General features: G+C 44.3%; 1 protein-coding gene across 1 annotated transcript in view; it reads right to left on the reverse strand.

Moving 5' to 3' along the window:
• The window catches only part of LOC134355407 (prickle-like protein 1), a 149,986-nt gene extending 144,077 nt beyond the window's left edge, over window positions 1-5,909 (reverse strand). The window contains exon 1 of the mRNA XM_063065239.1: window positions 5,854-5,909. The gene's annotated coding sequence lies outside the window, so the exon portion shown is untranslated. The remainder of the gene's footprint in view (window positions 1-5,853) is intronic.
• Window positions 5,910-24,193: the final 18,284 nt, after the last annotated feature.

Consider the following 24,193-nt stretch of genomic DNA (forward strand, 5'->3'; position numbering starts at 1 on the left):
AGTAGCTCTGGATCAACCTCTGATGAAGTTGATATGCACATCTGGAGAAAAAATGACTAACTGCTGCAGGAATTCAGCAGGTCAGGTAGCACCTGCGGAGGGAGATGGACAATCAACAATTTCGGTCAAGACTGAAATGTGGGTCTAGAGGAGTCACGAAGGCTATCTGGGGTGTATGGGGTGTTTAGGGAGGGGTAACACCTCTGGTGAAGGGGGAGCTCACTCACCTTTGGTCCCTACCAGACACTCAGCTCTCACCTGTGGCTCCAAGTAGCTGTTTGCATGAGACAGCGGCCACACCCTGGTACACCACTTTGACAGGCGGGCTAAACCAGGTCAGGGTAACCGGCGGCCTCTGGTCAGATAATGGAACGCCTGTCTTAGCATGTGAAGTCAGCTCTGGCAGACTGTACGGATCAAACCTACAGTGAGGTCCAACGGCTAGGAAGGCGGTACTGTGACACTTCATGCAGAGCGACGGGCATGACAAGGCACAGAAGACCTCACGGTCATCCACTGCAACCGAGGAAGACCCCAGATTGTGACGCTTGCTTAGAGCATTACAGCACAGAAACAGGCCCTTCAGCCCATCTAGTCCATGCCAAACTATTATTCAGCCTAGTCCCGTCTAGACTATCACCCTCCATAACCCTCTCATCCATGTATTTAACCAAATTCTCTTAAATGTTGGAATTGAACATGCATCCACCACTTCCGCTGGCAGCTCATTCCACACTCTCACCACCCTCTGAGTAAGAATGTTTCCCCTCATGTTCCCTTTGAACATCTTTCACCCTTAACTTATGTACCTTATTTCTCGTCTCACCCGACCTCAGTGGTAAAGGCCAGATTGTATTTGTCCTATTTATACCTCTCATAATTTTGTATACCTCCGTCAAATCTCCTCTCACTTGCGTACGTTCTAGGGAATAAGGTCCCAACCTATTCAACATTCCCTCACGTCCTGGCAAAATCCTGATAAATTTTATCTGTACCCTGTAGGTAGGTAACCAGAACTGCACACAAATGAGTTACCCCTCATTCTCCTGCATTCCAAGGAATAAAGATGGGCCAAACATTCCTCAGGCCCACTAGTCCAGGCAGTGTCCTTGTAAATCTCTTCTTCTCCTGCTTGTACCACTGGACTGAACTTCTGAGGTCGAGAGAGTGGAACTTCCCCAGTGCAATGGCTTTTCCACTTTAAAAAGTCTCCTGCACAGGTTTCCTGTCAGCATTGCACATGATAGACAGCCACCAACCAACAACTAACACATCCATAGCTCAAAAAAAAAAACTCCGGTCTGTGCCTTCTCTGTGATATTCTCTCTACACCCACATATGAAGAACAGTAAGTTGCTTCAGACACCATCAGAAGGAATATATACATCCCTCAGAATGAAAGCCCATGGAATCTGACATGTCATAAATTGGTTCCAAAGAACAGTTATCGTTCCTACTGCGGAGAGAGTCGGACATCGGTGAGAAGGGAAGCACAGAGACACCATTGTCTCCAGCTGGTTGTGGAGCAGTCAGATGATGTGCAGTGAGTTACACATTAATCTGAGTGCAGATTTGGATCAGACCAATGAGATAATGCCTTGGTGGACTTCTCAGTGAACTGAAGTTAGACGTGTTGGATTTAGCTCTCTGTGGGACATATACACCCAGTGGCCTCTTTATTAGGTACGCCTGTACGCCTGCCCTATCTCATCAGCCAGCACCATGCATAAAAGTGGACAGACAGAGTCAGGAGGTTCAGTTGCTGTTCAGACCAAACATCAGAATGGGAAACAAATGTAATCTAATTGACTTTGACCGCGGAATGATAGTTGGTGCCAGATGGATTGGTTTGATTATCGCAGAAACTGCTGATCTCCTGGGATTCTCACACACAACAGTATCTAGAGTTTACAGAGAACGCTGCAAAAAAAATGAAAGAACTCCAGTGAGTGTCAGTTCTGTGGCTGGGAACGCCTTGTTAATGAGAGAGGTCAGAGGAGAATGGCCAGACTGGTTCAAGCTGACAGGAAGGCGACAGTAACTCAAATAACCACGTATTGCAACAGTGGTGTGCAGAAGAGCGTCTCTGAATGCACAACTCGTTGAACCTTGAAGTGGGTGGACCACAGCAGAAACCAACAAACATACGGTTCGCGGCCACATTTTTATCTACAGGAGGTACATCATAACTGGCCAGTATGTATCCAGAGCACCAAACCGATCTCAATATACAATTCAAAATGATAAAAACTTGCAGATGACTCTTTCCTCTTGTGGGGAATCTAGAACCAGCAGACACAATGCAGATGCTGGAATCCGGAGCAACTAACAAACTGCCGGAGTGATTCAGCCAGTTGAACAGCATCTGCATGGGGGGGGGGGCGGGAGTCGGGGTCAGGGGCTGGGGGGAAGGAACTGTGACGTCTTGGATGGAAATCCTGTATTGGGACTCAGAATGGTGAGGGGAGATGGTCAGTATAACGAGGTGAGGGGGAACTACTGAGACAAGCGCCGGTGGTATCGGAAGACCTACCCTCTCCCCACGGTTCAACGGACTCATCATCTTTCACGTCTCCTCAGTGCACCAGTTGCCTTGGGCTCATCTCTCCAGAGTAGGAATGCTGAATACTCGTGGGCATAGATTTAAGGTGGCGAAGTGGCAGTGGGTGGAAAACAGCGACAGAAGTGGAGGTGATAAGGGGGTGCGGAGGGTGACATTTGCAGGCTTGGCGGACCAAATGGCTAACCCCTGCTCCTACTGCTTATGTTTTTATGGTCTATGTTCTAGCAGGTGGTGACCTTCCCCCTTCATTATCAAATTCCTCTACCTACATTAAACAAGCAAACACCTTTGTTCAGATAAAGAACAAAGAAAGCTTTTGGCACATTGGCCTTCACAAATCAATGTACTGAGTACAGGAGATGGGATGTTATGTTGAAGCTGTATAGTGGGGCCTAATTTGGAGTATTGCATGCAGTTTTGGTCACCTACTGGCCGGAAAGCAGTAAATACGATTGAAAAGAGTACAGGCAAAATTTACAAGAATGGTGCTGGGACTGGAGGCCCTGAGTTATAAAGAAAGATTGAATAGGTTAGGACTTTATTCCTTGGAATGTAGAAGATTGAGTGGAGAGTTGATACAGGTGTACAAAATTATGAGGGGTATTGATAGGGTAAATGCAAGCCGGCTTTTTCCACTGAGGTTAGGAGGGACTGGAGGTCATGGGTTGAGGGTGAAAGGTGAAGAAGTTTAAGGGGAACATGAGGGAAACTCCTTCACTCAAAGGGTCGTGAGAGTGTGGAACGAGCTGCCAGCACAAGTGGTGCACTTGAGCTGGATTTCAGCGTTTAAGCAAAGTTTGGATAGTAGGGGTATGGAGGGCTATGATCCCAGTGCAGGGCGATGGGAGTAGGCAGTTTAAATTATTCTGCACAGATTAGATGGGCCAAAGGGCCTGTTTCTGTGCCATACTTTTCTATGATTCTATGACTCTATAAGAAGGTGATCCGATTCCAAGCCTGCCTAGATGTTGCTACAAGAGTAACAAAAGATGAAAGATGTGTTAAATTGTAAAATAAAACGGGATCATGCGATGAGCAAGAAATATCCTATGAAATCCAAGTCGCTGCCAGTCACCACAATTCCTGTTCCATCGTGTGATCCCACTCTCCCTTCCCGACTTTCACTCCCTGGTTATCTCTAGACCTGTTCATTCCAAGACACCCTTGTTTCTCTAAGGTCTGATGTTGTCATTATCGCATGGTCTTTCAAGGGAAGCAAACCTATGGCACATGTGCCCAAGATGGCACGCGCTGAAATTTCGTTGGTACGCGGCACATAGCGCCGTCCATTGATCCTTTACTCCCTCCACCACCACCCGTAATAAACAATGATCTTTATCGCTAAACGACACAGCGAATTACTTTTTGCGAGCTGAGAGCAGTGAGGAGACAGTTACCCTGACTCTGATCTGTCAAAGACCACATGGTGGCCGCCTGTACATCAGCCTCCCCACATTAAACAAAGTCACGCACAGGCGTTCTCCATTCGGGGAATCCACACTAATGTCCCGGATTAAATCCCAAGGTGATCAGCAAGTAGCAAAGGGGTGAGGATTATGTGGATCCCAGATTGGCCTCTACAGCCACCAACAGTCAAACCAACAGGAGGGGATCGTACTCGACTGGAGTGATCACACCACTGCGAGTTGGGGTGTCGGGAGATGAACCACACAGCTAGGAATATCCAGCTTCTGACTGGCTCTGTGTGACTTTCTGGGACCATGAAAGGCACCTTATCAATGCAGCTTCTCTTTCCCGTTCTATTGTGAATTTTGCACTGGAATACTTGGCGAGACTTGCAGACTGCCCCCAGTACATCCTTAGGCTGTTGATGCAATCAACACATTTCACTGTATGTTTCGATGTGCATGTGATAAATAAATCAGAACCTGAACACATTAACCCACTCCACCATGCCCACAACACTTTACATGTCATTATACAATTGGTCTCTGTATGTAAGCTAATCTTATGTATGCATGGTCACACTCAACAGTTAAACTTGTACACTGTGTTTTATAGGATCCATTTGTTTGTTATGTGCCATGTCGTATGATGTGGGCAATCATGGTCTTTTCATGATCCTGATTGTTGTTGGCAAATTTTTCTACAGACATAGTTCACCATTGGCTTCTACTGGGCAGTGTCTTTACAAGGAAAAAGCCTCTGACTATCCACCCGATCAATGACTCTATCAGGTCACCTCTCATCCTCCGATACTCCAAGGAAAAAAGGCCAAGTTCACTCAACCAATCCTGATAAGAGTAAGAGTTTGGCATGGACTAGAAGGGCCAAGATGGCCTGTTTCCGTGCTGTAATTGTTATATGGTTGTATGGTTATAAGACGGGTGACCTGCAGGCTAGCGGAGGGAAGGAGTGCCTTACTCCTCCTTTTAGTAGCGACCTATCTCCACCCCACCACCCAAAGAAGTACGTAAAAAAAAAAAGAAAATTAAGTTAAATGAGTAGTTCAAAAAGAGGGGAAGTTACTGTAGTGGTGTTCATGGGCTCAATGTCCATTCAGAAAACTGATCACACAGTGGAAAAAGGTGTTCCTGAAACTGCTCCTGAGTTGGGAGTGCCAAGAGGTGTTTAGCACTCCAGCCTTTGCCATTCAGTGTAATTGGGACATTATGTTGCTGGTGTATAAGTTGAAGTACTATGTACAGTTTTGGTCACCCTGTTGTAGGACATCCCAGAAGAAGGCAATGGGAGGCCATCTCTGCAGAGAAATTTGCCAAGAACAATCATGGAAAGACAATGATCGCCCACGTCATACAACATGGCACATAATGATGATGATGTTGTTATAGGAAATACATAGTGAAACTGGAAAGAGTGCAGAAAAGATTTATGAGGGTGTTACTAGAGAGCCTGAGTTATAGGGAAGGGCTGGGCAGGCTACATCTTCATTCCTTGGAACGTAAGAGAATGAGAATGAGGGGTGAAAAGATTAATGTTAAAAGAGACATAGATAATGTGGATGATAACAGTCTTTTCCCTGGGGTAGGGGATTCCAAAACATGGGGGCATTTTGTGTGTGTTGCTTTGGATTTCCAGCATCTACAGACTTTCTCGTGCTTGTTTTTTGGTAGAGTTTTGTTTCCAAACTGTGAAACATAAACTGAGCTCCACGTTGCTGTTAGCTGCAGCAGGCTACCACCCAGAACCCAATTTGTACTCATCCGGAACACCTGCTTGTGCAGAATTCTTGGAATTTTGTTGTTTGGAATCCAGAACATCAGCTGCACTTTTTATTATTGCAACCTGGCAAAAATAAAAACACTTACAGTTTCCGAGTTGCCGGCAGTGCAGTTGAAGGAATGAACTGAACGAAGACAGGTGCAAGGTTTGAGCAGCAAACCCTCTTGGGTGGAGGCAAACGCAAGGATCATATGGCCTTAGTTGTTAGCACGAAACCTGCGCAAGATAATCGGCCCCGGCTGCAGTTCTTTCAATCCCAATGTTATCAAAGACGTGAGTGTTGCGTATTTAATATTTCAGTGATGTTTGAATAAACTTGTATATGGTTTGAATTAACATTCTTGCTTGTTTAAACAATTAATTATGGGTTATATGTGAAAATGTTAATTACATACATCATCACACTACCACGTGACAGGTGCGTACCTCGCTGAAAGTGAAGACGAAGCTGGACCTGTATTCCCGGACTCCTGTGTTTTCATTGAATTAATTTAATGTTTTAAAGTTCCAAAACATAACAGTGAGGTGCAGAGCTGAGTTCATCTGGGACCTAATATTCTTGTGCCTCAGCGGTGTTCAAAGTCTAAGTCAAAGTCCAGTTTATTTTCATATGTACAAGTATGTATATAGAAAGCCATAGAGTCATAGAGAATTACAGTACAGAAGCAGGCTCTTCGGCCCATCTAATCCATGCCAAAATACTCCCATCGACCTGCACTGGGACTGTAGCCCTCCATATTCCTACCATCCATGTACCGATCCAAGCTTCTCTTAAACATTGAAATTGAGCTCGCTTGCACCACATGTGCTGGCATCTCATTCCACACTCTTACGACTCTCTGAGTGAAGATGTTTCTCCTCATGTTCTCCTTAAACTTAACTTTCCCCCTTAACCCATGACCTCCAGTAGTAGTCCTACCCAACCTCAATGGAAAAATCCTGCTTGCATTTACCCTATCTGTACCCCTCATAATTTTGTATTCCTCTATCAAATCTCCTCTCAATCTTCTATGTTCTAAAGAATACAGTCCTAATCTGTTCAATCTTTCCTTATAACTCAGCTCAGCCAGACCCAGCAACATCCTTGTAAATTTTCTCTGCACACTTTCAGCCTTGTTTTCATCTTTTGTGCAGGTAGGTGACCAAAACTGCACACGATACTCCAAATTAGAGCTCACCGACATCTTATACAACTTCAATATAATATCTCATGTCCTGTACTCAGTACTTTGATTTATGAAGGCCAACATGCCAAAGGCTCTCTTTACGACCCTGTCTACCTGCGACGCCACTTTCAGTGAATTATGGACCTGTATTCCCAGATTCCTTTGTTCTGCCACACTCCCCAGTGCCCTGCTGTTCACAGTGTATGTACAGGTGCAATGAAAAACTTACCGGCGTAGATCATCATAAAAGCGGCATTCACAAGAAAAAACTAAATATAAAGTTGAACTACGGTAGTGTAGCGGTTAGTGCTGGGGATGTTCTGGAGTTCTGAGTTCAATTCAGGTGCCGTCTGTAAGGAGTTCTGGCCCAACGAGCTACACCACCCAGCAACCCAACTATTTAACGCTAGCCTAATCACAGCACGATTTTACAATAACCAATTAACCTACTTCCCGGTACACCTTTGGGATGTGGGAGGGAACCAGAATACCTAGAAGAAATCCATGCGGTTCACAAGAAAGGACGTACTAACTTCTTACAGAGGACGGCAGAATTGAACTCCGAACTCCGATGCCTCGAGCTGTAAAATGTCGCGCTAACTGCTTTGCCATTATTGTCATGTGTACTGAGATTGTCATGGTGAGCTCTGGCAATGACTGGGAGGACAGCAGACTCTTATGTAGAGATGGAAACAAGAGGTTATACGTAGGAACTCCAACAGAAGATCAGTGGCACGACAAAGCAACACTGCGAGACAGATCATTCTCATCACTAAGACCCTGTGATGAGTGATATTCAGGAGACCACTTTAAATAATCATGGAATGTAGAAAACCTGCGCCAATCACAATTAATTTGACAGATTAACCAGAAAGCACAAGGGCTTAGAAAATCTAGTTAAGAAAACAATTAGTAAATACAGGTGCTTGAGAAACCTAGACACCCAACGCTCTACAGCAAACTGCAGTGTTCCGCGGGGCTCATGTCAGAGATACAGTGTCAAGCTATCTTTTTTTGTGTGCCATCCTGACAGATCGCACCATAAATAATTACTTTGGGACAGTAAAAAGAAAAGGAGAATGCAGAATATAATGTCACAGTTGTAGAGAAAGTGCAGTTCAGGTAGACAATAAGGTGTAAGAACTATGCCAAGGTAGACTGGGAAATGAGGAGTTTATCTTTAGTGTATCAGAGGTCCATTAAGTGTCTGATAACACTGGACAACAAAGATTTAGCTTCCTGAATACCTTTAGGTGTACCTTATGAATTTTGGGCTACTGATCATGAAAATCACCATGAAATTTCCCTATCATGCACCGTTCCTTTAATAAACTTATGTTTATTATTTCCATTCATAATTCAAGTCAATTAAAATGTTGCCTACAATGTAAGCTGGAAAGTTTCCTATCTTGTCCAGGCATGCTTGGACATGCTTAGGCAGCACGGCTGCTGCGTGGCAGGACAGGATTTAGTAATAATTATTGGGTTCAGGACTGTAAGGATGGAATTTGCTGTCACCAGGCACAAAAATTTCTATGAAGGATTTTGATATTTGAGACAGATGCTTCCTAGAATAACTGACGTCAAGATTAAGGAAAGCATATTTGTTGGTCCACAAAACAAACGGGTCATCAATGACAGACAATTTGAAGAATTTCTAATGGGACCGGAGAAAATCACATGGAAGGCATTCAAGGAAGTTGTTGAAAATTTTCTCAGCATCTACAGAGCACCAAACTACATGCAGCTGGTTGAAAGCATGCTTCAAGCACATAAAACCATGAAATGCAACATGTCGCTAAAGATTCATTTTCTGCATTCCCATTTAGACTTCTTCCCTGCAAATCTTGGTGCTGTTAGTGACGAGCATGGTGAAAAGTTTCACCAGGACATTGTGGTCATGGATAAAAGATACCAAGGCAACTGGAATCCATCAATGCTGGCGAATTATTGTTGGATACCTAAGCAAGAAGCCTCAGACACTGAGTACAAATGAAAATCATTAACAAAATAGTTTTAACTTAGTTGAACTATTGCAAAGCATCAGCACCATTATGCAATTAAACACATTATATTCAATAAAAGTTAATTTGTTGTTTCTCCAAATTCCTACGTGATACAAGTAGTCTGAAATTATATTTGTGTTTATCTTCAAGCAGTCTACCATAAACAAAAAAAAATTCTGAGGAAGCAACACTTTTGAAAATATTTGTTGTCCAGTGATAACAGCAGGATAGAAGCTGTATTTTAGTCTGGTGGTACATGTCCTAAAGGCCATTGTAAGGTGAGAGGGAACGGTTTAAATGTGATCTGAGGGGCGAGTTTTATCAGACAGACGATGGTGAGTATATAGAACAAGCCGCTAGAGGAGGTGGTAGGGGCAGCTTCAACTACAATGTCTAAAACACATTTGAACAAGTACATAGATAGCAAAGGTTTAGTGAGATGTGACCCAAACGTGGGCAAATGGGGTTAACATAGATGGTCATCTTGGTCAGCATGGATGAGTTGGGCTGAAGGGCCAGGTTCCCTGCTGTGTAACTCTATGAATCGTCTGTGTGATGGGGAGGGGAGAACAGAGGATCACCTGGGTAGGGCGTTCTTGAACAAAAACCAGAGAAAATCTGCAGAAGCTGGAAATGCAAAGCAACGCACACAAAATGCAGGATGAACTCAGCAGGCCGGGTAGCATCTAGGGAAATGAATAAACAGTCGATGTTCCAGGACAAGACCCTTCATCAGGACTGGAAAGGGAGGGGAGAAATCAGAGTAATAAGGTGGGGGGCAGGGGAGGAAGAAGTACAAGGTGGCAGGTGATAGGTGAAACCGGGAGTGGGGGAGGGAGTGAAGTCAAGAGCTGGGAAGTTGATTGGTGGAAGGGATAAAGGGCTGGAAGAGGAGGAATCTGATAGGAGAGGACAGAAGAACATGGAAGAAAGGGAAGGGGGAGGAGCACCAGAGGGAGGTGATAGGCAGGGCAGGAGATCAGGTGAGAGAGGGAAGCAAGGAGTGGGTGTAGGTAATTACTGGAAGTTCAGGAAATCGATGTCCTTGCCATCAGGTTGGAGGCTACTTTGATTATCTTAACTGCTTTCCCATTCTCAGGATTTGAGCTCCAAATCTAAGTTAACCTTGCATGGAGTGTAACTGCCAGCACAGATTGTTTGGGCTGAATGGCCTGCTTCTGAGCCCGAGTTCCACATCAAGATGTTTAGGGATGAGTCACTGGATCTTTCACTGCTGAGTAATACATCTCCAAGGACAATGGAAACCCTAGCTTTGTCTACTCAGTGCGGTTGGTGCCCATGGCCTACTTTGGAAACTCCATAGCCAAGTTCAATCCTGTCACAAAACAACTTCAGCTCTCCAGATGATCATTGGGGATGATTGATAGCTTTCTCCCTCATTGGCCAGACACAGATCCATTGCCTTACCAGTCTAGATCAAAAGGAATGCTATTTCCCCTCAGTAATTTGGTCCGTGGATCTTCTCAGCACTGGTCGAGAGCACTTGAGTTTGAAACAATCACACAGGACTGTTCCCATTTCTGATAAAAATCAAGTTGAGTTTATTGCCCTGTGCACAAATATGTTGAGATACACGGACAATGAGGAAACGTACTTGTAGCAGCATCAAGGTCAGGTAGATTCAGACAACGCACAGAATCTAATCAAAAATTAAGTCAAATCAAGTATAATTATCATTCAACCGTAATAGATACAGTGAATGAAACAGCATTCTTCTGAGGCCAAGGTGCAAAACTAACAAATTAGCACATTGAAAAGTGAGCAAAGAAGTGCATTCATGTGAAAAAAATATATATTCCAAGACCTTCAGCAACAATGTTCCTCAGTTGATGGTACGGTCTCCTGGCTGTGTGCAGATGCACGCAATCCAGCCTGTCATTTCACCGCTCGAACATGGGAGGGCAGCACCAACGGGAGAGGCCAGCCCCAGCTGAGTGTGGACACCTCGCTCCACCGCCTCCAACATTCCTCACCTGGTCTGCAGCAGCAGGCAAGTCCACGGCTTGAGGCCTATTCCACGCTATAATCGAGGTTACACAGCTTCCATGTCGCCTGTCACGCCACCAGGTAAGGGTAACAGGCCTGCGGCAATTTACATTGTCACTGTCCAACAGAATCTTGCGATTGCAAGTGAAAAATAAATTAAACATACATTATATGTACAAGGCAGTGCAGAGAACAAAAGAATTTTGTTAAAACAGGACCTTAACGCCACACTCAAAAACAAGTCCATGGTATTGCAAGATGAGATCTGTAGTGTTCTTATTGCTGAGGTAGGGTTAGGGTTCTGTACAAGAACCTGATGGTTGTCAAAAAAACACACACACAAACTGCTGGAGGAGCTCAGCAGGTCAGGCGGTATCTATGGAGTGGAATAAAGAGTCGATGTTTCGGGCTGAGAGAGCCTGGTTCTCAGAAAGCAGCTGTTTCTGAACATGGTGGACTTTAAGCTTCAGACTTCACCCCTGCCTGACACTAGGAGCTGATGCGTTTCACCCTGTTACTCTCTCCACGGACGCTGGCTGAGTGTTTCAGCAGCTTCTGTTCCTGTTATCATTTCCTTTGGTGATCCACTTGTATGACATGATGCTCCAACAGGACCTGTGGTCAGCTTTGTGAGCATGCATCGGGAGCAGGAATTGGCCATTCCGAGTCCTAGCTCACTCAACCTTTCCTCATAATGGTCTTGTGAGAATGATTCTGGTGTCTACTTTATCTTTGCCTCTCATCATTTTATAAACATCTATCAGGTCTCATTCCAGAGAAAACAACTCTAGTTTGTCCAGCTTCTCCTTGTAGAACATGCCCTCTAATCCAAGTAGCGTCTTGGTAAACCTCAACTGCACCTTTTTCAGAGCCTCCGCACCCTTCCTATTATGGGGTGCCAGAACTGAATGCAATACTTGAGATCAGGGGTTCCTGACCTCTTTTTATGCCATGGACCCCTACCATTAACCGAGGGGTCTGTGAACCCCAGGATGGGAGCCCCACTTTAGATGCAGCCTAACAATTCTGGGGTGTGGAAACGAAGAGCAACTGTAGAATGTTCAGTCCGTTTTCAATCTGTCAAGCGATTCAGAGTTTATTGACGTTGAACATTAGCCAGATTCTCCCTCCATTCCTTGACATGATTTGATCAAATGATGTCTGCATACAATACAGTGTACTGTGTGGAATCTTCTTCATTTAATCATTTAACTGTGAAAATAAATCACTGTGAGATCTCAAGGAAAACAGCTGACTCAAATCAGGAGATATGATTTAGAAAACTGACAGAGCAAAACAGCGCCAATTTCTCACCAACAATATAATGCATTTATGCAGTGCCTTCCACATTCCACGGTTCTTCCTGACAGCTTTAGTAAATGTAACTTGTCACGCCCAAGTCACATAAGAATTTAGAGGAGATGGTCCCAAAGGTTGTTTTTCAATGCAACACACAAAATATTAGAGGAACTCAGCGGATATGGAGGGAAATGGACAGTCGACATTTTGGGCTGAGACTCTCAATCTGTATTAAAAGATAGAGAGGCGACAGCTAATGATTAGGTGCAGTCTGACCTACTGAGTTCCTCTGGCTCCACGTGTGTTCCTCCAGATTCTGGCATCTGCAGACTCTTACGCCTCTTTTGTTTTTCACTATCTTGACGGGAGGGGTTGAGAGACAGAGGGATGCAGGGAAGGAATTTAAGAACCTGAGGTATTGATTCTGAAGACAGGGGCTCCCATGTGTGGAGAGATTAAACAGATGGATGGGATAGCACAGAGGAATGTAGGGTCAGAGAAGATCATACAGATAAGGAGAGGTGATGTTGTGGAGGAATTCAGATTCAAATTCTGATTTATTTATCACACGTACATCAAAGTATGCAGTGAAATGCGTCGTTTGCTTTATCAACCAACACACCCAAGGATGTGCTGGGGCAGCCCGCAAGTGTTGTCACACATTCTGGCACCAACATAGCATGCCCACGATGCTTGGCAGAACAACACAGAACAGACCAAGCAATGAAACAATAACAGCAAAATAAGCCCCTTTCCTTCCTCCTTCCTCCCACCTTCACACTCACTCACACACATAGACAGTTCTCCAACTACAGGACAGGTCTAGTTTCCAGGGTTCGGTCATCGGACTGCAGCTTCCAGAGTTCTGATTGACCTTTGGGCTTCAGTCTTCCACACTGAATCCTGATCTACCTGAAGATGGGACTCCAGACTCCAGGCTCAAACTTAGGGCCTGCCGACTCACCAGGCCTCGTGCCTCCTGCTCGTACAGACATCTGCTCCTGGGACAGCCACAGATGCCCTTCACCGCCCGTCTGCATTGCTGGCCTCCAAGCGTGAGAGGAGGCCTAGAACCGAGCAGAGACCTGACCTCTAACTCCGCTACATCTTTGACTCTAAACCCGAGCCTGACTCCTAACTCCACCACTTGTCCCCAAAACCAACTTTAAGAAAAAAAACTAGGTCTGTGCCATGACTTCAATGGAGACTGAAGTTCGGCATCTTCTTGGCCAGGTTTAGAAAAGAAAAGGAGGATTTTAATGTTAAGAGTTTTCTTACAAGGAGTGAAGGTAGGTCAGTGAACCCAAGGGTAGTGGTTGGGAAGGAGCTGTGGGAATTGGGATAAAGTCAGGGCATTTTAGCCTGAACTGCCTGTGGGTGTGGCTGGGTGAGAGGGAAGGGATTTGTTTTGCTGACCATGACCCAGAATATCAGAGCTGGGACGTTGTAAGACAACTTTGGAAAACATTGTTGAAGCCGCATTTGGAATACTGTGTGCGTTCTGGTCACCACACAACAGGAAGGATGTGGCTGTGCTGGACAAAGTGCAGAGGAGGTTCACTAAGCTATTCCCTGGGATGGAGCCATTCAGTCGCAAGGAGTGATGGGATAGGCTGCTTTTCTTTCCCCGGCAACGGAGGGGGCTGATGGGTGACCTAATAAAAGGTACATAAAGTTATGAGGGAGATGTTCATATACGTTCTGCCTGCATGTCCGCGTCGGAATCAGAGACTGAATCTGGGTCTGCTGGAGCCTGAGGCATACGGACTGTTTTGAGGTTAGAGGAAAGTGGGTGGGAGGGAGGAACGGGAATTCTTTTGCATGTTGTGTTCTGTATTATTCTGCCAAGCATTGAGGACTTGCTAAGTTGGCGTGGGACACGTGGCGACTCTTGCGGGCTGCCCACAGCACATGCCCAGGTTCTGTTGGTTGTTAACGCAAATGAGGAATCCCATTGTATTTTGCAATGTACACCTGATAGATAAACTTGAATTTTGTATCCTGAATCTAGTTGGTAAAGATCTTGTTCCCTTGTCAGGGGTGTCCAAGACAAGATGGCACAGGTTTAAGGTGAGAGGGAAGAGGCTTAGACAGAATCTGAGGGAAATTTTTTTCACACAGAGGTGGTTGGAATCTGGATAGCCAATGTCTGAGAAGTGATGGGGGAAGATATTCTCATGATATGTAGGAAGCATCTGGGTAAGCAATTGAATCATGAGGCACTGAATGTTAAGGTCCTCTAGGTATGTAGTGGAGAGTATATTGACTGGCTGCATCACAGCCTGGTATGAAAACTCCAATGCCTTTGAACAGAAAATATTACAGAACATAGTGGATATGGCCCAGTCCATCACGGCTAAAACTCTCCCCACTATTGAGTACATCCCCATGAAGCCTTGACACAGGAAAGCAGCATCCATCATCAGGGACCCCCCACCACCCAGATCACGCTCTCTTCTCGCTGCTGCCATTAGGGAAGAGGTACAAGATCCACATCATTAGGTTCAGGAACAGTGTTTACTCCTCAACCATCAGGCTCCTGAGCCAAAGGAGATAACTTCACTCAACTTCACTTACCCCATCATTGAAATGTCCCCATAACCCAACGGACTCACTATCAAGGAGCCTTCATCTCATGTTCCCAATATTTATTGCTTATTTATTATTATTATTTCTTTCCTTGTGTATTTGTACTTTGTTGTCTTTTGCACACTGGTTGAAAGCCCAAGTTGGTGTGGTTTGTCACTGGGTTTATTGAGTATGCTTACAAGAAATTGAATCTCAGGATTGTATATGGTGACATACTGGTACTTTGATAATAAAGATTGGACTCATAAGCCACTTGAGAGCCCATAAGTAGATCAACAGAACGAAGACCATCATCCTCAACCTCGAGGGATAGCCACGACGACGGTTTTGATAATAAATTGACTTTGAACTTTAATGTGGTGAATGTTAAGAATGTAGATATGAATTATGGACAGTATGTGTGTGATGGACCAAACAGGCTCTTTCAGCACTGTTCAAATCTGTGAATACATAAGTGTCTAATTTAGACCATATGTCATAGGTCTAAGATATGACATAGGAGCAGAATTAGGCCATTTGGCCCATCGAGTCTGCTCCGCCAATTATTGAGACTGATCCATTTCCCACTGAGCCCCATTCTCTAGCCTTCTCCCCATAAACTTTCACGCCCTGACTAATCAGGAACCTATTGACCTCTGCTTTAAGTGCACCCAAAGGCGTGACCTCCACAGCTCCCTCTGGCAATGAATTCCACAGATTCACCACCGTCTCACTAAAGAAATCCCTCCTTACTTCTGTTCTAAAGGGAAGTCCCTCTATTCAGAGGCTGTGCCCTCTGGTCCTGGCCTCCCACCTTTGTAGGAAACATTCTCTACATGTCCACTCTATCTACCTCAGATCAGAATCGGATTTGTTACCGTTGACAGATGAAGTGAAATTTGAAAAAGCACAGTGAAAAGGCATAAAATTACTAGAAATTACAAAACAATAAATAAATAGTGCAAAAATTTTTAAAAAGTGAGATTGTGTTAATCGGTTCATGGAACGTTCAGAAATATGATAGTGGAGAGGAAGGAGTTTTTACTGAACTGTTGAGTGTAGGTCTTTGGGCTCCTATATCTCCTCAGTGTTAGTAATGAACCGAGGATTCCTGAGTCAACAACTCTTCAACGCGTCCTCGATAATGAGAGTTGGAGGCAATGCAGTCTGGTGCTGCAAGTGACTATAGTAACTGCAGTTCAAAGGATTGTGGAGGCTGTGAGGCTGCGTATTCATTGTGGGTGTTTCACAAAACTTTATCAAATATTATTTAAATTTAGACCTATTATTGTGTGTGTGTGTGTGTGTGTGTGTGTGTGTGTGTGTGTGTGTATGTGTGTGTGTCTGTGTGTGCGCGTGTATGCATGCGCACATCTGCCTGTAAAGACATGTACATTTCTCGTTACAAGCTTAGGGTTGTAATTAGGTTACGTTTGATACTCTCTTCAGTAAATAAAAGTTAAAATGTATTCCAAGGCAGTATTTAATCAGTTGATCTGCATCGTGTGTTCTTGGTGTTGGGCCCCACCTTGCTTCAAATTTCCAGTATTAATCCAAGATGATAACAGAGCAAAGGTTCCTTTTCATTTTCCCTCTTTAATTAGTGGATCAAGCTGAAGATACTTTCTTGGAACCTGTACAGCTGTCCACTAAAAGATAAAACTTACTTGGCATCCAAACCTTGCTTTTCTGTAAATCGAACAAAAAGGAACGTTGTCTCCTTTTTTAATATGGAAAAATTAAGATGTGCTCATGTGTTCTAAAAATGCACTGAGACCGAAATGGCTCTAGCCTCCAGGCCTTCTGACACCTCTGTCACTTCGTTACACATATTCCAGCTTGTCCTAGGTTTTGCCAGGGGACTTTTGACCTATTGCTGATAATAAATGCCTCTATTCCACAAGGAAGAATTGCATTTTTATTGAATTGGAACAACTGTCAAGTCTCACCCAACTAGCTTTGCTTCTGAAATGTAGAAAAGGTTTCAGAGAGAAGGAAAAAGATCTATTTCATTTCCCGGACTGCCAATTAGAGAAAGAACTTGGCTGTATTGTAATATTACTGTCTGGTTTGGCGCAGCATCCTCCCAGAATATACAAAGGCTACAGCGAACTGTCAGGACAGCAGCAAAAGTTGCAGTCTATCTTCACTGCAGGACTTGCATGTGTCCAAGACAAAGAGGCAGGCAGGAAAAGTCATTGTGGACTCTATCCACCTTGCATACCGTCTTTTTCAAAAGCTCCCTTCAGTACAGTGTTACAGAGCTATTGAAACTAAACCTTCAAGCCATCTTAAGAGTTTCTTCCCCCAGGCATTTAATCTGATCAACCATTCGATTTAGCCACCCCACCCCCCCTCTATTACCACACTGCACTGTAAACACTTTAAACTACTTTTTACAATGTTGCTTACATTGTAAATACATGCTTAAATTTATGAATTTATAAGTACAAGGAATTCTGCAGATGCTGGAAATCCAAGGCAACACACACAAGATGCTGGAGGAACTCAGCAGGTCAGGCAGCATCTATGGAAATGATGATGTTTCGGGCTGAGACCCTTCTTTGGGACATCCTTCAGGGACGTATTTATGCATATTTTATATGACTGTTGAACGTTGTTGCTTTTTCTTGTAAGTCACGTCCTGACCAGCACACTGCAGCAAATTCCTAATAGATGAAAAGTTGATCCTCTATAAAGGGAAAGGGTTGAGCCTGAAATTAGCTTGATGAGAAGTAAAGATGTTAAATCTAATACTCTTCAATAGAACTATCACTCTGACTGACAGTAACATTTAGGATGTCATTCATCTCTTTTTTAAAATATCCCATAAATTAATTCTTTTTCCAGCTCTTTTACCCATGTGTGTCCTGGGATTATATATACCTGCTCTGTAATTGTGCTAATGCTCCATTGGTGTGATACTGTCAATACTAAAGAGGAGACAAGTCTCAAACTAAGCAGAGCCTGATAGTTATTCTATGTAGGAGCTGGCCGATTGTTCCCAGGGATGAGAGAATGCTCATTCTAAAGTGCAGAACTGACAGAGAAAGATTGAACTGATGTTAAAGTAAAAAGAATATTATCACAAATTATTTTAATGCAATTACATCTTCATTAGATGATTTTGCTTTATTTGCGCCTTCACACAGGTGTCTGAAGATTTTCATTAATACATATCACAAGATCATAAGACCATAAGATATAAGAGCAGAATTAGGCCATTTGGCCCATTGAGTCTGCTCCGCTATTTCATCAAGGCTGATCCATTTTCCTCTCAGACCCAATCGCCTGCCTTCTCCCTGTATCCCTTCGTGCCTTAACCAATCAAGGATATATCAATGTCTGCCTTAAATATACATACAGACTTGACTTTCACAGCTACCCGTGGCAATGAATTCCATAGATTCACCACACTCTGGCTAAAGAAATTCCTCCTCTCCTCCATTCTAAAAGGATGCTCCTCTATCGTGAGGGCATTTCAACTGGTCTTAGACTCTCCCATCATTGGAGACATCCTCTCCACATCCACTCTATCAAAGCCTTTCACCATTCGATAGGCTTCAATGAGGTCACCTCTCATTCCTCTGAATTCTAGTGAATACAGGCACAGAACCATCAAACTCTCTTCATAAGACAAAGCCAGTCAAACCTGGAATCATGTTCGTCAATCTCCTTTAAACCCTCTCGAGTTTCAACACGTGCTTTCTAAGGTAAGGGGCCCAAAACTGCTCACAATACTCCAAGTGAGGCCTGACCAGTGCTTTATAAAGTCTCAATATTATGTCCTCAACATAGGAGCGGAATTAGGCCATTTGGCCCATCAAGTCCTCTCTGCCCTTTGATCATGGCTGATTTATTATCCCTCTCAAATTCTCCTGCCTTCTCCCCTGTAATTGTTGATGACCTTGCTAATCAAGAATCTACAGTATTAACCTTCATGTACCTGATGACTTGGCCTCCACAGCCGTCTGTGGCAATAAATTCCACAGGTTAACCGCCCTCTGGCAAACGCAATTCCTCCTCTTCTCTGTTCTAAATACACATCCCTCTATTCCAAGGCTGTGCCCTGCAGTTCTAGACTATCCCCAGAATAAGAAACATTCTCTCCACTTCCACTCTATCTAGGCCTTTCAATGTTTGATGAGATTGTCATTCATCCTCATCTCTGTTCTGAAGAATATGAGGCTGTGCCTCTGGTCCTAAACTCTCCCACTGTTGAAAACAACCTCCTCCCAGATAATGACAGATTTCTGTGCCTGAGCACCGTTCCTAACCTAAAGAGTTCACAAGTCTGAAATGTGACTGTCCAGTTATGTATTTAAATAAAATTGTAGGCTAACTGAGGGCAACATGTAGTTAAAACCTTGGTCAGTTCCCACCTGGAAGAAGATACCTACTGCCCCTCAGCAGCCAGTAAATCCATCCCTCCTCATTCCCATGAGAATTTTTTTTGCCAGAGGGTGATGAACCTGTGGAATTCATTGCCATAGATGGCTGCAGAGGCCAAGTCAGAATCAGACTCGGGTTTCATATCAGTGGCGTACGTTGTGAAATTCATTGTTTTGTGGCAGCAGTACATTGTAATACTTAATAGTTAAACAAACCCATAAATTACAACAAGAAATAAATTATTAAAATTTTAAATTTAGTAAGTAGTCCAAAAATAAAGCAAAGAAAGAAAAAAATAGTGAGGTAATGTACAGCAGGGGTCCCCAACCTTTTTTGCACTGCGGACCGGTTTAATATTGACAATATTCTTGCGGATTGGCCGACCCGGGGGGGGGGTGGGGTGGGGGTAGGGTTGCCAGTGGACAAGAGTAGCAGTCAAAGAAAGACTACAATGACCATGAAGCCCTGCGCGGGCACCAGTGCACATGCGTGACCTACGCATGCGTGTACCTGCCAATATTATTTTCTGCAAAGCGTTTTTGGCGATTCTGTTCGGGGGGGGGGTGTTCATCACGACCGGAATATTGGTAATAACACTCAATTTCGTTTCTAAAAGGGTATATCTAACGAATTTAATATTAAACACACAGCGCATATTTTCCTCGCATGAATATAGTGATAAGTCAATTATCAGGGGAGGACAGGGGAGTTTGAAGTAAGTGTTGAATGGACTTCCAGTAGAAGTGGTAGAGGCAGGTTCGAATATTATCATTTAAAGAAAAACTGGACAGCTATATGGACAGGAAAGGAATGGAGGGTTATGGGCTGAGTGCGGGTCGGTGGGACTAGGTGAGAGTAGTGTTCGGCACGGACTAGAAGGGCCGAGATCGCCTGTTTCCGTGCTGTAATTGTTATATGGTTATATAAGTCACTATTAGTCAATAGCATCATAACATTTTAAGTTACCTTTGGATATTAAACACACAGCACATATTTTACCCGTATGAACATATAAAATCATTGCAACACACCAGTATCGCTGAATCAGTGGGAGCCCTGGGCTTGTTTCCCTGCAACAAGACGGTCCTATCGAGGGGTGATGGGAGACAGCGATACTCGAAGGAGGTTCCTTATGTCCAGCCTATTTAGTTTTCGTCACATTCATTGCAGAGATATGTTGGGAATGGAAGCAACGTTTTCAGTTCTTTCGTGGCTATCTCAGGATATTTAGCCTTGACTTTGATCCAGAATGCCGGCAGAGATGTTATGTCAAACATACTTTTCAGCCTGCCGTCATTTGCAAGCTTGAGGAGTTGATCTCCTTCCCACGCTGACACGGATGACGCGTAGGTAATGACCTCGCATGTGTTCAAGCTCCACAGTGGGCGTGACAGGGAATGAGGAAAAGTGCAGCTGACTCATATTGCCAAATCATATCGTTTCCTCGTGGCCCGGTAGCAAATGCTCTGTGGGCCGGTACTGGTTCGCGGCCCGGTGGTTGGGGACCGCTAATATATAGGTTAATTGTCCATTTAGAATTCTGATAGTAGAGGGGAAGAAGACATTCATAAAACCATGGGTATATTTGAGGTGGAGGCTGATTATCATCAGCATCATTATGTGCTGTGTCATATGACATCATCATCATGCGCCATGTTGTATAATGGGGGCGATCAGGGTGTCATGACCATGATTGTTCTTGGCAAATTTTTATACAGAAGTGGTTCGCCATTGCCTTCATCTGGGCAGTGTCTTTACAAGAAGGGTGACCCCAGCCATTATCAATACTCTTTAGAGATTGTCTGCCTGGTGTCAGTGGTCACATAACCAGGGCTTGTGATGTGCACCAGCTGCTCATACGACCATCCATCACATGCTCCCATGATTTCACATGACCCAGATCGGGGGGCTAAACAGGTGCTACACCTTGCCCAAGGGGGACCTGCAGGCTAGCGGAGGGAACATCTCCTTTGGTAGAGACATATCTCCACCCCACCACCCAGGATGATAAGTTCTTGATTAGTAAGGGGTTGAAGGTTATAAGTAGAAGACAGGAGAATGAGGTTCGGAGGGATATTAAATCAGATTTGATGGAATGGTGAAGCAAACTCGATGAGCCAAATGGTCTAATTCTGTTCCGATGTCTGATGGTCTAATGGTCTTATAGATGTGGTGTCTATAAATTGGGATTTCATAATGTGGGAGAGCCTTTATTCTGTATCTGATCTCCCCAGCTCTGGGGCAGGCACTGTTGATGAGCCGATCTAGGCTGTGAACACAGCAGTGTTTATTTTTCTGGGCTGGTGTTTTGTTGGATTCAAATCTGGAGATGTTCATGAAAAGTCCCACTTTGGCCCATCACACCCATGCCGAGCTTTTAAACCATCGACACCATTTGCCTGCATTACCTCTGTGCCTTGCCTGTGTAATTGTCTGCCTAAACACAGTGATTGTATCAGATCCCACATCTCCTCTGGCAACATGTTCCAGATCTGAATACCTGGTGTGTATAAAATTACCCTCAGATCCCCTCTAAATCACCTGATCCCTGACCTTAAAACTGTGACCCCATGCTTTTGATACCTGTAACATGGGAAGAAGATGTTGATGATGTTCACTCTCTACTAGCATCATACCTCAGCCTCCATCGACCCAGAGAAAACAAGCCCAGCCTATCCATTCTCCTCCCCGCCCCCCCCTTACTGGAGTCTTACAACTCAGGCTACATCCTGATGAATCTCCTCTGCACGCTCTCCTGTGGAAAGCTTCTTAAACCAATGACACAATCCCAATCACTATAGTTTAGCAACACTGTGGCTACTTTGATCACTTTGCACTGAAATGCCTTTTTTTTGTCCTTTCTTGTAAAAGTTATGTTTCGCTTATGTTTAATGTTTTTTTTGTGAAAGTTGCTTACCTGATGCTAGAGAAATCGATGTTCGTGCTGTCAGACTGGAGACTAGAGAAATCGATTCCCCCACAGTCCACTCTCTTCTCCTATCAGATTCCTTCTCCTTCAACCCTTTACCTCTTTTCACCTATCACCTCCGAGCTTCTCACTTCCGTTATGTTTTGTAACTTCAAAACAACAAACTAATTCAAAAGGAAGACACCGAAATGTGAGTCTAACTTCGTGTTTACTTTAAGTGAGGACCCCACGTAACACGATGATGGCATGATGACGTATGCCATTTACATACTTTTACATGTAACCCATAATGGATTATTTAAGTGAACAAGAATGCTTACTCAAACAATATATTTACAATATTATTCAAATACTGAAATACTAAATACACAACAATATCTTCCCTCCTCCCCCACCCACCCACCTTCCCCCTCACCTGGCTTCACTTATCACTTTCTAGCTTGTTCTCATTCCGCTCTGTCCCACCTTGTAATTCTGGCTTCTTCCTTCTTCCTCTCCAGTCCTGAAGAAGGGCCTTGGTCCAAAAGATCAACTCTTCATTCCTCGCCATAGATCTGCCTGCCCTGCTTTGTCCAGCACTGTGTACGTGTTACTCTGGATTTCCAGCATCTGCAGAATCTCTTATCTGCGGCTGGAGGAGGAGGAGAAGATGGCGGCGCGATGCAGCGCACACGGCCTCTCCAGTGAATGATATCTGTAATCTGTCAAGTAGGATACTGTGCATAATTCTGATTTGATGGAGACGGACGTGAGAGTACGGAGGAACATCTGGAGAAACTTCTGAAATGCCCGCTTCACTGCCGCTGTTACTGTGTGGTCCGGAATCTCTGGAGCAGAAGGCCCTGAATCCCCGGCATTGCTTGATTCAGCGGCCGGGGAGAGGTCAAAGGCGCTCGGCTGAGGATGGCGCTCGGGAGGCTGTATCGGCGGGGCAGGTCGGAGGTTCAAAGTTTTCGGACGGACAGACTCGGTGTCGGCTGTGGTCAGCTGCTTCCAATGCATCGACAGTTGTCGGTGCCTGGAGGTTTATGGCAGGGAGTTTCTCCCTTTTGCCACCTGCTATTGGGGACTCCGGAGTCGATCGGGACTTGAGACTTTTTTACTGTGCCCATGGTCTGTTCTTTATCAAATTATGGTATTGCTTTGCACTGCTGTAATTATATGTTATAATTATGTGGTTTTGTCAGTGTTAGTCTTTGGTTTGTCCCGTTTTTCTGTGATATCACTCTGGAGGAACATTGTATTATTTCTTAATGCATGCATGCATTTCTAAATGACAATAAACGAGGACTGAGTGTTCTCATAACCTAATCTAATGTTACCTGATGCTCTGTGCCTGTAACACTGCTGCAAGGTTTTGTTGCACCTGTGCATTTATGTACTCGTGGTGACGACAGTAAACTCGACTTTGACTTTGAAGATGGAATGGTGAAAGTGGGAATGGGATAGAGCATGAAACGGGAAGCAACAAGTTGATGTTGGTCCTCAGTTGTGCACTAAATCATAACAACTAAATCAGAACCACAAACCACAATCTATTTCCTTTGAGTTCAGCAGGACCAGATTTCGGACAATCGGTACCACATGTAGCCTTGGTGAACTCTCACATTTAACACAGCCTCCCTCTTTGACCAATTTTTTTGCCATCTGTCCAAGTATTGTATGGTAGCGTGTTGGTTAGTGTACTGCTATTGCTGCAAAGAGAACCAAATTTGATTCCCCCGCTTCCTGTACATTCTTCCCATGACCGTGAGGATTTCCTCCCACTTTCCAAAGATGTGCAAGTTAGGGTTAGTGAATTGTGGGCGTGCTATGTTGGCGTTGGATGTGATGACACTGGGGAGAGTTCAAAGGAGATTCATGAAACTGATTCCAGGATTGAACGGCTTGTCATGTGAAGCAGGTTTGAGGACTCTAGACCTGTATCCACTGGGATTCAGAAGAATGAGGGGTGACCAAATTGAAACCTATCCAATGGTGAAAAGTCTCCATAAGCTGGATGTGGAGAGGATGGAGGACGTTTCCTATGGTGGGAGAGTCAAAGACCAGAGGACACAGC

This window comes from Mobula hypostoma, chromosome 13 (genome assembly GCF_963921235.1).
Source record: "Mobula hypostoma chromosome 13, sMobHyp1.1, whole genome shotgun sequence".
Lineage (NCBI taxonomy): Eukaryota > Metazoa > Chordata > Chondrichthyes > Myliobatiformes > Myliobatidae > Mobula > Mobula hypostoma.